We start from the raw sequence: 11,260 nt of genomic DNA, 5'->3' as shown, positions 1-11,260 counted from the left end.
CACAACTCAGGCATCATCGTGCAGCATCCAGACACCAACTCATGGCTTTTGTGTGGCTTTCTGGGACTTTATCAGCTGACAAAGTAGCTCTCTAGGTATTCAAGCTGGAGTGCCACAGTCTTCTAGGACAATGAGATTGGGAGTCCCTTCTCAGATGTGCCACAGAGTCCTTTGCATTGGCTGCAGCAGGGTTCCGTGAAACAGGCACAAAGAAAGAAAGGGTTGGGACCTGTGAGGGACCTCATTGTCCAAAGCAAGTTGCACCTAAATAGTTTGGACCGGATTCTCCACTCATTATTGTTTCTGCTGATTGAATGCGTGACACTCAAACCCCCAAAATGCTTTCAAGACGGCTGTACAAACATATTTGTGCAAATATGTATTTGCATAAGTATTTGCACTTTCCCTTTTTGTAAATGTTCTTGCAAACTATGTTTTGCTCCTATAATGACCATGAAAAGTGACTAAGAGGTGTTGTGGACACCACCACAGCAAATTTATGGATTTCATTCAAGCCCACAGTATTGAATGCTTATTTGCAATATTCACACAGCTCTAATTCTGCTAGAGGGCCACATTTTTAAAATATCAAGACACTCAATTGCATGTGCAATCGCTAAGCCATGTATGCATTTGCCCTTACCCAATTTTCATGTGCAAACATGACCACTATGTGCGCAAATTAGGTCTGTGACTGAGTGTGCATTTGGCATGTGCAGTTGAAAACCTAATATTTTTGCATATCTGCCCCCGATGGTTAATAAATCACGAACCATACAGTGTACATTAAACCATAACATCCACACAGCAACCAGCGGGTCTCCCCAACCAAGAGTTTGTTATAATATTTTTTAATGTGGCCAAACCAAGAGACAACCAGATGCCTGAAATCTAGTTGCACGTGCCAGGCAATGTATGCTTCTAACAGTCACTTTATCCAGCTTCAATAATCATGATATGCTCCATCTGCTGACACCCCAGCATCACAACGGTAGGGAGCTGTATTGCCGGAGGCACTATCCTTTAACAACTGAACGGTTGAACAGCTGGTAAATCGTCGAAGGACACCTTTCATAAAAGAGCAGGGTTATTGGCCCTGCTTTCCTCATCAGACTGGTCTCAAATCATATAGCAAAGACAGAGAAGACAGATAAAGGATGACACGTTAAAGGAACAGACTGGGTGAGAAGTTTCATTATCCCTATGCCAAAGATATACACAAACAAAATAAAACCCTGCTAAATTAATGCATGCTGAAAGAGCAGGCTAATTGGAAATAAAAGCTACTTCTAGACCACCAAGTGTTTAGATTCAGTAGACTGCTAACCTATTTAAGGATTCAGTGAAGACACTCCCTATATGCCAATAATTCTCACTGCTGTCGTTCATAAAAGCGACACTGCCTTCTGAACTGAGTACCAGGTAAAAGAGGAACAGGCCTTGTAAGGATGCCATTCTTCAGCACAAGAGTGCTGAATGCCTTCTGCGATGTTGCTGTGCACCATTGTGATGACAGTTCTCCGCAATTTGCAGGATCAAGCCTTTATATATTTTTTGGTCACGCAGTGAGGATTTAGATTGCTCTTCGCCGCACAAAGATGGCAGCGGGGCCCATTAGATGGCAAACGCAGAAGCCCAGATGATATAGCTACGTTTGGACCTGATCGTCTTTAAGAGGCCCAGTATTCCAAAGGAACTGAGAGGCACAGCATGCAGGTAAACAGACAGCAAACTTCAGCAGCTTCTGTTTGGTGGTTTTTTGTTTATTGAAGAGTTTGGAATGCTGCTCTGGATGATGAGGAAGAGACATTGCTGCTTTGCACTAGGTTGGGAGCAGGAAGCCTGATGGAATGTTAGGGCAGACTTCATTGAGAACGCAGGCTCTCCTCCTCCGGCAAGGAGGGAAAGGGTAGAAGGAGGAAAAGAAAAGAAAAGAACAATCACATTGGGAGAGGGGAAAAAAAACAAAACCTAGAATTGAGTCAAGCATTTTTTTCCCCCAAAATAATTCACTGATTCTCATTCAGCTGGTGCTTTTCTTAAAGACCAAAGAGCCTATATGATAAGCATATTTTACAAATTAGGTAGCGATTTATCCCGCTTTTGTTTTAATGATTGAAATGAATGATGTCGTGCCGCTTGCTGCTGCTGCTGCATTCAGCGCCTGCTGTTCTTGGGAGCTGAAGACACTGAGAAATTTGCATACTTAATGCCGGGAACTGGCACAGACTAAATAGCTTCTTTTCTTTCCTCTGTGTTTGATTAAACCCAGCACTACAGTAAATCTACAAAGGCTTTTTAAAGCCATCCGTGTGCCATTTCACAATGCTGAACTTGCATGTGACAAAGGCTGCTATTTATTACTTATCAGAGTTATGGCAAGTACCACAGGCTACTCTCATTAAAGGTACAGGGGCTGCATACCCCTGCAGAAAAAGGCATTGGCCAGTTAACATTTCTAATCCCTAATCAAAACATGGCACAGATTAATTTTTAAAATTTTGTTGGTTTCTGTTTAAATATTCAGCAATACGATTAGCAGTAGAGAAGTAGCTGAGCCAGGAAGTGCCCCCAGAGATCAGGATATGAACTTCCGCATGGTTTGAGGTGAGCTGCCTCTCACCTAGGGCCTGATTTGTCTAGATACGCCACACCATCAACTTTCATTGAAGTTAAGCCGGTCAGAACATTTTTGCTCTTCTCACTTTTGATGAGAAACTCTTGCACTCTATAGCCCAGTGGTTAAGGCCCTGGCCTGGGAGATTCAGTTTCAAATCCCAGCTCTGCCTAATTTAGAGGGATCTGGGAGAAAAACATTTGCCCTGAATCAGGCAGTGACTTGAACCTGAGTCTCTGATATCCCAGGCTGGAGCTATGTAGTCACTACTAGGCTATTTTTTCCCCTTGAGGTGATCAGAGAGCCCTGGACCAACAAAACCTTCACAAATCAAAGAACTTTGGTTTTGATCAAAAATAGACATTTTAATATAATTCCATTTTTGCAAAAACATACAAAAGGTCTTGTTTTCATTCCAGTATGGAACAAATACAAATTTGGAAACCTTGAAGTTTGATGCAAAATGGAATTATTGCCCTGCAGACAGCTTGGCATTGATGTCAATGGGCCTGATCTGGCACCCTTTGAAGCCACTGACCATTTCTATGCTGACTGTAGAGAAAGCAGGATCAGGCCCAAATGGGTGTGGTGGGTGTTCAGCACCTTACAGGATCAGGCTCCTAGTTAGCATTGACAAATTTAAGGATTCCTTTTAAATCAATGGCAAATTCCCATCGATTTAAGTTATTATCAAGCACCCTGAAGTGTATGGTTGCCTTAAAGAACAGCGAGAGATCAGTGCTCCTACCATTAAGATTTTGTAATCTAACTATAGACTAAACACAGCGAAGAAGACATCAAGGAAAGGAATGGGGCAGTGAAAGAGAATATGGGGGGTTATGGTGCAAGATTCATCTCTGGTCCAATTTGGTCCTTAAAGAGGCAAAGTTGTCTTTAAAAAAATTTTGCTGGGAGTATTTTGAGATAAATGGCAGATTAAACAATACCTCTGACAATTAGAATACTGAGACAGTGAAAGTGGAAAGAGAACAGCTATTGTTACGGAATCATTTCCAGACCTTCTGTAAACATGATTGGTAAGCAGGAATCAAGATCAAGCTGGACCTATGCCCCTATAATTTGGAAACAAATGCATTCACACTGTACAGGAAATGAGGCATTTAAGGGCCCAGTTCTGCCATTGTTATTCACACTGAGTAGCATCTTATTGCACAAGAGAGTCCCACTGGAATAACGAGGACTCCCTGCCAAATAAGATACTGCTCAAAATGTGCCAGGGTAAGGTAGCAGAATCTGGTCCTAAGTGGTTCTGAACTGATATGCACATTTTCTATTATTAGTATGTTTTTTCACAGCATCATGTAGGTGCCCCATTCATAAACAAGGATCCCAGTTCACTAAGTGCTGTACAAACTCAGAAAAGATAGTTCCTGCCCCAAAGAGCTAATACATACAGATCATTCTCTTTACTTCCCCTCCGTTTAAACTTTCTTTATTTTACCAGATATATTAGCTTCTACAGTACCTGTTTTAAACAACTGTATGCTTAAAATTTGCAGTGAGTACACTCCTGAACTTCACTATTCACTAAAATAACTACTTAAAATGAACACTTGCTAAGAAATAGCTACTAAGTACAAGTGCCATTAAAATCAAAATTGTACATTAAAACCCCCCCTACCTATTACTAGTATCTTAGAGCATTAAAATGGAAAGAATTTTAAAATTCTAATTGAGTCTTCACCATTGGTACTTTTGGTTACCTTTTTTACTTCATTCAACTTGGAAAGTGAAACTAAACCATTTTGTTTACAGTCCATTTCACTTCCTGTTTGTATTTATTTGAGATTTAAAAGAAAGAAGACACCTATCCAAGGCTCTTGGTGCCCTAACACATTATTAATAATGCAATAAACCCCCCAGCAGAATTAAAATGACCATTTCAACAAAAATTTAGCCTGTCAGACACCTACAAAAAAACCTCTTTCAACTCCTCCATTGTTCTGGGAAACACAGCCTCAGCCCTCTCCAAAAACCCAATCGAACAGATATCTTTGGTAGCGTGCCTGGTAGGTCACCAACTTCAGGCTATTATGCACCAAGATGGGAATGAGTTCCAGAGTCTCAGGGCCATCGCAAAGCACATCCTGCCAGTTGCCCCCTCTCTTTTGTAAGGAGGTGGTTCCAGCTTGAATGCCTCCACATAGGTGGCAGCATGGCAGGAGCCGGGAGGCAACTGGGCAAGCAGGCCAGTTATAGTCAGTTTCACTTCCTGCTCATAGTTTCACCTTTTGGGACTCAGGGTTGGGCTGAAAACTCAGACCCTACCCTGATAATAGTTACAAATAATAATATTCACTTATGGAAACCTTTTTCAAATAAAGACTAAATTTGGGCTGGAATGACAAGATCATCCCTTTGAGGCATGTTGGCTTTGTAACTGAGCTTTGGAATTGTCTCCCTCTCTTTAAGTAACAGTCACTTCCTCAGACCTTAAAACTTTCCTCTTTGCTTTTGCCTGCAATAGTCACTAAAGTCACCTTTCTCTCCTCCTCTTACTGCAGCCTCCCATTCTGCTCGCTGGAACTTGCCTGAAAGCATTCATCTCCGCTGCTTCTAACATTTGAATTGTTACTGCTATTGCATTTGTGTTTTCTTTTTGCACCATGTCAGGACACCATTTTTACTTTCTGCCTATGAGGCACCATTGTGACTATAGTGTGTACCCAGTTCTGTGACTTTTCTGCCTCTTCCCATATTGTGTTTTGTGACACGTTGTACGAAGGATGTCATATAAAAGTAAAATGGATTTTTTCAAGTGTTTTTCACTCAATGATCTATAATAATTAATAATTAACTGGGCAAAGCACCCCACAAGCAACTTTAACCAGGAAAAATTATGCAGCAAAATTGTTTTTAATCCCCTATTTCTTTCAAGTGTCAAGATTATTTTTCTAAAAAAAAAAAAAGGAAACCTAGAGTTTAATAATCACATGGTAAGAGAAGTTATTTTGCAAAGATAATGCTGTCAAGTAACCTGGGTCATTTAATGGGACTGGCCGTGGGGTATGAAGCTTTTTTGTTCTATGTCACCCCTCCGGATTCATTTCTCACTGTTAGCAACTTAAAGGCACAGCTGAGTCCTTGCAGTTGAATTGCTTCCTATGAAATAATTTGGTGGACTCCCTCCAGTTCTTAGTGGTCAGATTCTCATCTCATGACAGAGTTCAGGATTTGAAAGGGTGATGATGACTGAATTGCATTCTCATATTTGGAGGTGCTCCCTCCAGACCAGATTAGATTGTGGGTACTGATTTCTGTATGGGACAGTTTTGCTGTGGGTCACTCTTCAGAAGAACCAGTGATTAAGATGCAAGTGTTTCAATGTTCTGTAATTCATACTCTGTTTTTGGATTTTGTAGGTGCCAACAATCCAACCAAGTTCATGTAACATAGTCAAAGTAAGAAATACACTTACAGGAGAAAATGCCTTTGACTGAAAATGCCAAAATGGGGATCCTGTGTCTAGTCAGATCAAAGGAGGCACTCTCGATGATGGAATGCATCCCTATATTCACACCCTACACACTACTGTAATAATCTTTGTACAAGGCATGCCTTGTGAGGTACCATTTGAAAACTCATAACTTGCTGATCAGTAATATTATAGTAAAATGTATGTAGCAACATTATGTGTAAAGTTATGAACATAAGTTGAAATCATGACTGAAGTGTGTTTCCCAGATAAGTCTGGGGAGGGGCTAAACCACTTTCTCAAAGACAAAGGGCAAGCTGATGCCCCAGCCAGCTGTCAATAAAGCTGATGAGCCATCACCTATCAAGTGGCCATTCTTTGGCAAGAAAGAACTGCATGGCAGGGACAAAGAGATCTGCATCTTAGCAAAGGAACAGTATGTGAGGTCTTCTTCCTCCACCAGACCCCCTGTCTCTTGGTTCTCAGCTGGAAATGCTTTTCAAAGAGGGACTGATACTATAAAAAGGAGGGGCAAACACCCCAAGGCACCCCTTCTCTCTCTCCCTGCCCATCTCACTCTTTGCACCTGGGAAGACAAAAGAAGCAGCCGTGAGGGTTCCTGACCTGAAGAATTTGGTCAGCGATGCTGTTGGAAGCATGTGGCAAGAAGCTTTGCTTTGAATCTAATATAGGCTGTTAAGCTAGACACTAGAAAGTGTTTTATCCTTATTTTAACCATTTCTGACTCTTATGCCTCATTGCTTGTACTCACTTAAAATCTGTAGCTAATAAACTTGTTTTTATCTAATCCAGTGTGTTTTAAGTTAAAGTATCTGGTAACTCCATTTAAGGTGGGAAGAGGGAGTATATTATTCCCTTAAAGAAATAATGGACTTAATATATTTGGACTGTCCAGGAGAGGGCTGGGCAGTAGAAGACATATATTTCTGGCCGGGAAATCTAGGACTACGAGTGTGTTGGGCTCACTCTGCAGTGGTAACCAAGGCTGGTAAAAGCCAGAGTGTAACCCAAGCGTGGCTGGCAGGTTGAAGTTACACCCAGACACTCAGGGTCTGACCTGCATGCCAGAAGGCTGTTTGTGAGTGGCCCAGGTGGGAGCCACTACCGGCAAGGTATTTTAAGGTTGCAGGGCAGGGTGACCCAGCCCCTCATGGTCTGGATTGCACCTTGGTATGTCACACTCTCTTCTGTGACCTTAAAGGAGCTCAGACCAGTATCAGTTTACCTGGTGGACAAACTGAGTTTGCACTCATGCCAGAAATATTTTGATACAGATTCTGAAAAGAGCAAGGGGCAATTTTAAAAATGTATTCATCTGGCCCAAGATTGTTACATTGTCTAGTGAGTTTGGATGCCCAGCTTGAAACACTTTAAAGGGACCTGATTTTCAAAGGGTGGGTGCTCAACACTTTCTGAAAATCAATCCCCTCTAAAGCATCTCAAGTTGAGCACCCAAGAATCGAGGTCACTGGTCACTTTTAACAACCTTTGCTATGCAGTTCAGTTGTGTAAAGCGACATTTTCTCTTTCTAAATCATCTTCTCTTCACTTTCATTCTTTTTGTCTCACCAGACTTTTAGGAGCTTATTTGACTGTACCAAAGATTTCCCTGTCACAGAATTGCTTGTGATGCTCTGAATCTATTTAAAGCCACTCCAGAGCATTTATTTTTAGTCTAGCAGTTACAACATGAAAAGTAATCCCCCCCTCCCTAAATAACCAACCCGGTGTGGAGCAGCACGGATAAACATATGCAACAGCACAATGCTGATCAAACTAACAAAAAAAATTAGCAAGACCACAAAGTTGCCAAGGGGGTTTTGCATTCAGTCCACTATGCTTGAAACCACTGTGATGTGCACTAACAGCCTTCTTGGGTCTCATCAGGATAGTGCAGCTGTTACTTCAGTGTTAGCCTAAAGGGAAAAGAGACACTTATTTTTGGTTTGCGGTGGCTGCAACAGCTTCATCAGCCTGATTTATTTGCTGATTTGCATATGTTCACGCACAGTGCTGCGAATTATCTGTGACTTGAAACCATACTATTAATGCTGGCTAAGAAAGCAGGGATCAGCAGTGCTGCTACATATGTTTGTCTCTTACATATCTGGGACGATCGGTATGTTACCAGGGCCATCCTTGAAGCTTCTTGTGCCTCCAGTGGCTCTGGGCTATAATACTACATATGGGGTAAGAGACAGAAGATTTTATAGCTGAGATTTTCACTAACAAAACGGGAGCTTTAAGATTTCACATCATTTGCCTGGAAAGGTGCTATTAGAATAACATGGGCAGCCCAGAGACATTGGTGTGATTGAGATACTGCTGTAGCCGCCTTTACAGTACTGCGTGTTTACAATCACTGTATCATCGATTCGTAAAAATTGATCAGCAAAAACTCTATGTGAATAAAAATGATTTTCTTTCTAAACTAGTTTCTCACAGTCTGACATCGCAAGGTGTAGATTTTGCTTTTTATTTACATCATTTAAATCTCTATAAACATTTCTACAATCCCCTGGAACTTTAAAGGGAAAAAGAGATTTATTAAAATTCCATACTGTGACAAAGTTCTGTCCTTGCCTCCATGGGTCCCGCATTTCCTGGCGGATTTCACTAGCCTCAGAGGCTCACTGTGACCCTCCACGTAACCCTTCTTTCTCTAGAGACAAGGGTCACAGTCTACTGAGCCATTTTCATCATAAGCCAGCAAGGGAGGTGAGGGGAAGTTATCCTTCCTTGCACAGTCTCTGTTGTCTCCCAGTCTCAGTGATTAATCAGGGGACAAAGATGTGGGAGGGGAGAGCCCAGGCCCACCCTCTACTCCGGGCTCCAGCCCAGGGACCCTAATAGTATCAGCTATGGTAGCTGACCTTTTAGAAACATGACATGTACAATTCCCTGGGCTACTTCCCCCACAGCAGCCCTCACTTCCTCAAGCTCCACTTCACTCTTACCTCAGGGCCTCCTTCCTTGTGCCTGATATGGTGTGTACTACTCAGCCTCTCCAACAGCGCAACTTCCTCCCACAGCTCCTGACATGCACACCCACCTGACTCACTGGGAGGCTTTTAACTAGTTTCAGCCAGCCCCTGATTGGCTTCAGGTGTCCCAATCAACCGAGCATTCTCCCTGCCATCTGGAAAGTTCTTAATTGGCCTCAGGTGTCTTAATTGACCTGGAACAGCTGCCATTTCACTTAACCTGGTACCAGGGATTTGTTTAGCCTGGAGCTAATATATCTATCTCCCACTACTTTTCTATAGCCATCTGGTCTTGCCCCATCACACCACATACACACATTAGGAACAAACCACATTGGAATGCTCAGGCTAGTCGTGGGACAACATATCTCATATCTTGTGAAATCAGAACACTGCGCATATTGACCCTTAATATGAACTAAACTGAACCAATTTCTGACTTTCCAGGAGTCATGTATTCATACCCAGGCCACAGGATCTTTTCCATTCATGTGAAACAACACAAGTTTTCCTGTAGCTGTGACGGGCATCTTACAGACTTAGCAGTACAATCTATTTCATTTTGTTTGATTATTCTCAGCATTTCCAAAGTATTACAAAGACTAGAGACCATTTCAACCATCTAACGAGTTTTGTTTACAAATCATGGATATCATATTTCTGCTTCCTGGATGCTTGTCAAGAGATTGCTGGACAATAATTGCTTCTGTTGGAGAAAACAAGTGAGGCCATATCTACACAAGGAGCATTTGACTGGTATTATTATACTGGTATACTGTACTGGCAAACCGCTCCTAGTATGGGTGCAGCTATAGAGGCCAAACTGTGCTTTTACTGGTATAGCTTATTCTAGCTGCTCCAAGCAAAGCAAACTATACTGGCAAAAGTGCAGTTTTGCTGGTATAACTGTGTCTACACTAGATGCTTTTACTGTCACAGCTTTGATGGTCCGGGATCACACCTATACTGGCAGAAATCTGTAGTCTTGGCCAGCAACTGGGATGGTAACTGGGAGAGAGTATATTTTAAATCAACCTTTTTCTAGAATTAAAAATAAAGGCTGCAAAGATTTATTACAGTGGCATTTTCAAGCTCCTATGTTTAAAGTGATGTCAGTTTCCCAGTATAATCCTTTTTATGCACCAGGGATTATAACTCAGCCATAATAAGGGCTCCAAGCTGAAACTTGGCCTCAGATGTCTCCACTCAGGAGTTTTAATTTTATTTTACTAATTTTAAAAATAAAACCAGTGTAAGTGTTTTGATGTTAGGGAGCAAAAGTGCCTGGCCAAATTTTGCCTTTCACTACATCCATGCAACTGCCAGTGAAGTCAAGGGGAATTTGAGATGCACAGATAAGGGCAGGACATTTTTCTGCACTTATTATTTTTTACATAGAGGATCATATTGGGGACTGAAAAATCATCTTAATCTGTAAACCAGTAAAAATCACGAATGAATGCTTTTTAGCTGTTTAGGGTTTGATTCTCATTCACACTAAGGCTCCTTAACATGGACTGTACAGTCCTTTACACTGCCAGAGTGGTGTAAAGGGGCCTTCATATAAATGAGAATCAAACCCTAAACAGCTAAAAAGCATTCACATTCTCCGTGGTGTGTATGTTTAGTCCTGATGGCGTTTCAATAATTAATACTGATGTAAATGATAAATAAAATAACAATCAATCTACTTTGCCTGTGCAGTGGAAAAAAGTTTGCAGAAGGTTGACTTGTGTATTTTTTTTTTTTTCAAATGAGCTGCATACCTCATAGGTGAAATCCTGGCTTCACTGAAGTCAGTGACAAAACTCCCTGGCCCCATCAAGTCAGCGGAATTCACCCAGTAGGTTCATCTTTAAAATATAGACTAGAATGCCTGTCAGGGTTACCCTATAGTGCCTTAGGGGAAAGAGGCAAAGAATCCTGTGGCACCTTACAGACTAACAGATGTATTGGAGCATAAGCTTTTGTGGGTGAATACCCACTTCGTTGGATGCATGTAGTGGAAATTTCCAGAGGCAGGTATAAATATGCAAGCAAGAATCAGGCTAGGGATAACGAGGTTAGTTCAATCAGGGAGGATGAGGCCCTCTTCTAGCAGTGGAGGTGAGAACACCAAGGGAGGAGAAACATTCCAGTATGCCACGGATATAACTGAGCAGGCATGTAGGACATTGAATTTGCAAGATGTCCTTTAGGAGA

The 11,260-nt window shown here is 41.7% G+C and overlaps 1 long non-coding RNA gene across 1 annotated transcript; it reads left to right on the top strand.

The window, feature by feature from the left end:
- Positions 1-1,213: 1,213 nt before the first annotated feature.
- On the top strand, positions 1,214-6,861 carry LOC125622335 (uncharacterized). Its single transcript, XR_007352713.2, has 2 exons — positions 1,214-1,716; positions 6,001-6,861. It is a non-coding gene; the product is annotated as an uncharacterized LOC125622335 (long non-coding RNA).
- Positions 6,862-11,260: the final 4,399 nt, after the last annotated feature.

The sequence above is a fragment of the Caretta caretta genome, chromosome 13, assembly GCF_965140235.1.
Source record: "Caretta caretta isolate rCarCar2 chromosome 13, rCarCar1.hap1, whole genome shotgun sequence".
Taxonomy (NCBI): domain Eukaryota; kingdom Metazoa; phylum Chordata; order Testudines; family Cheloniidae; genus Caretta; species Caretta caretta.
Note: the sequence above shows the minus strand (reverse complement) of the source record. Positions and strands in the feature narration are given on the sequence as shown.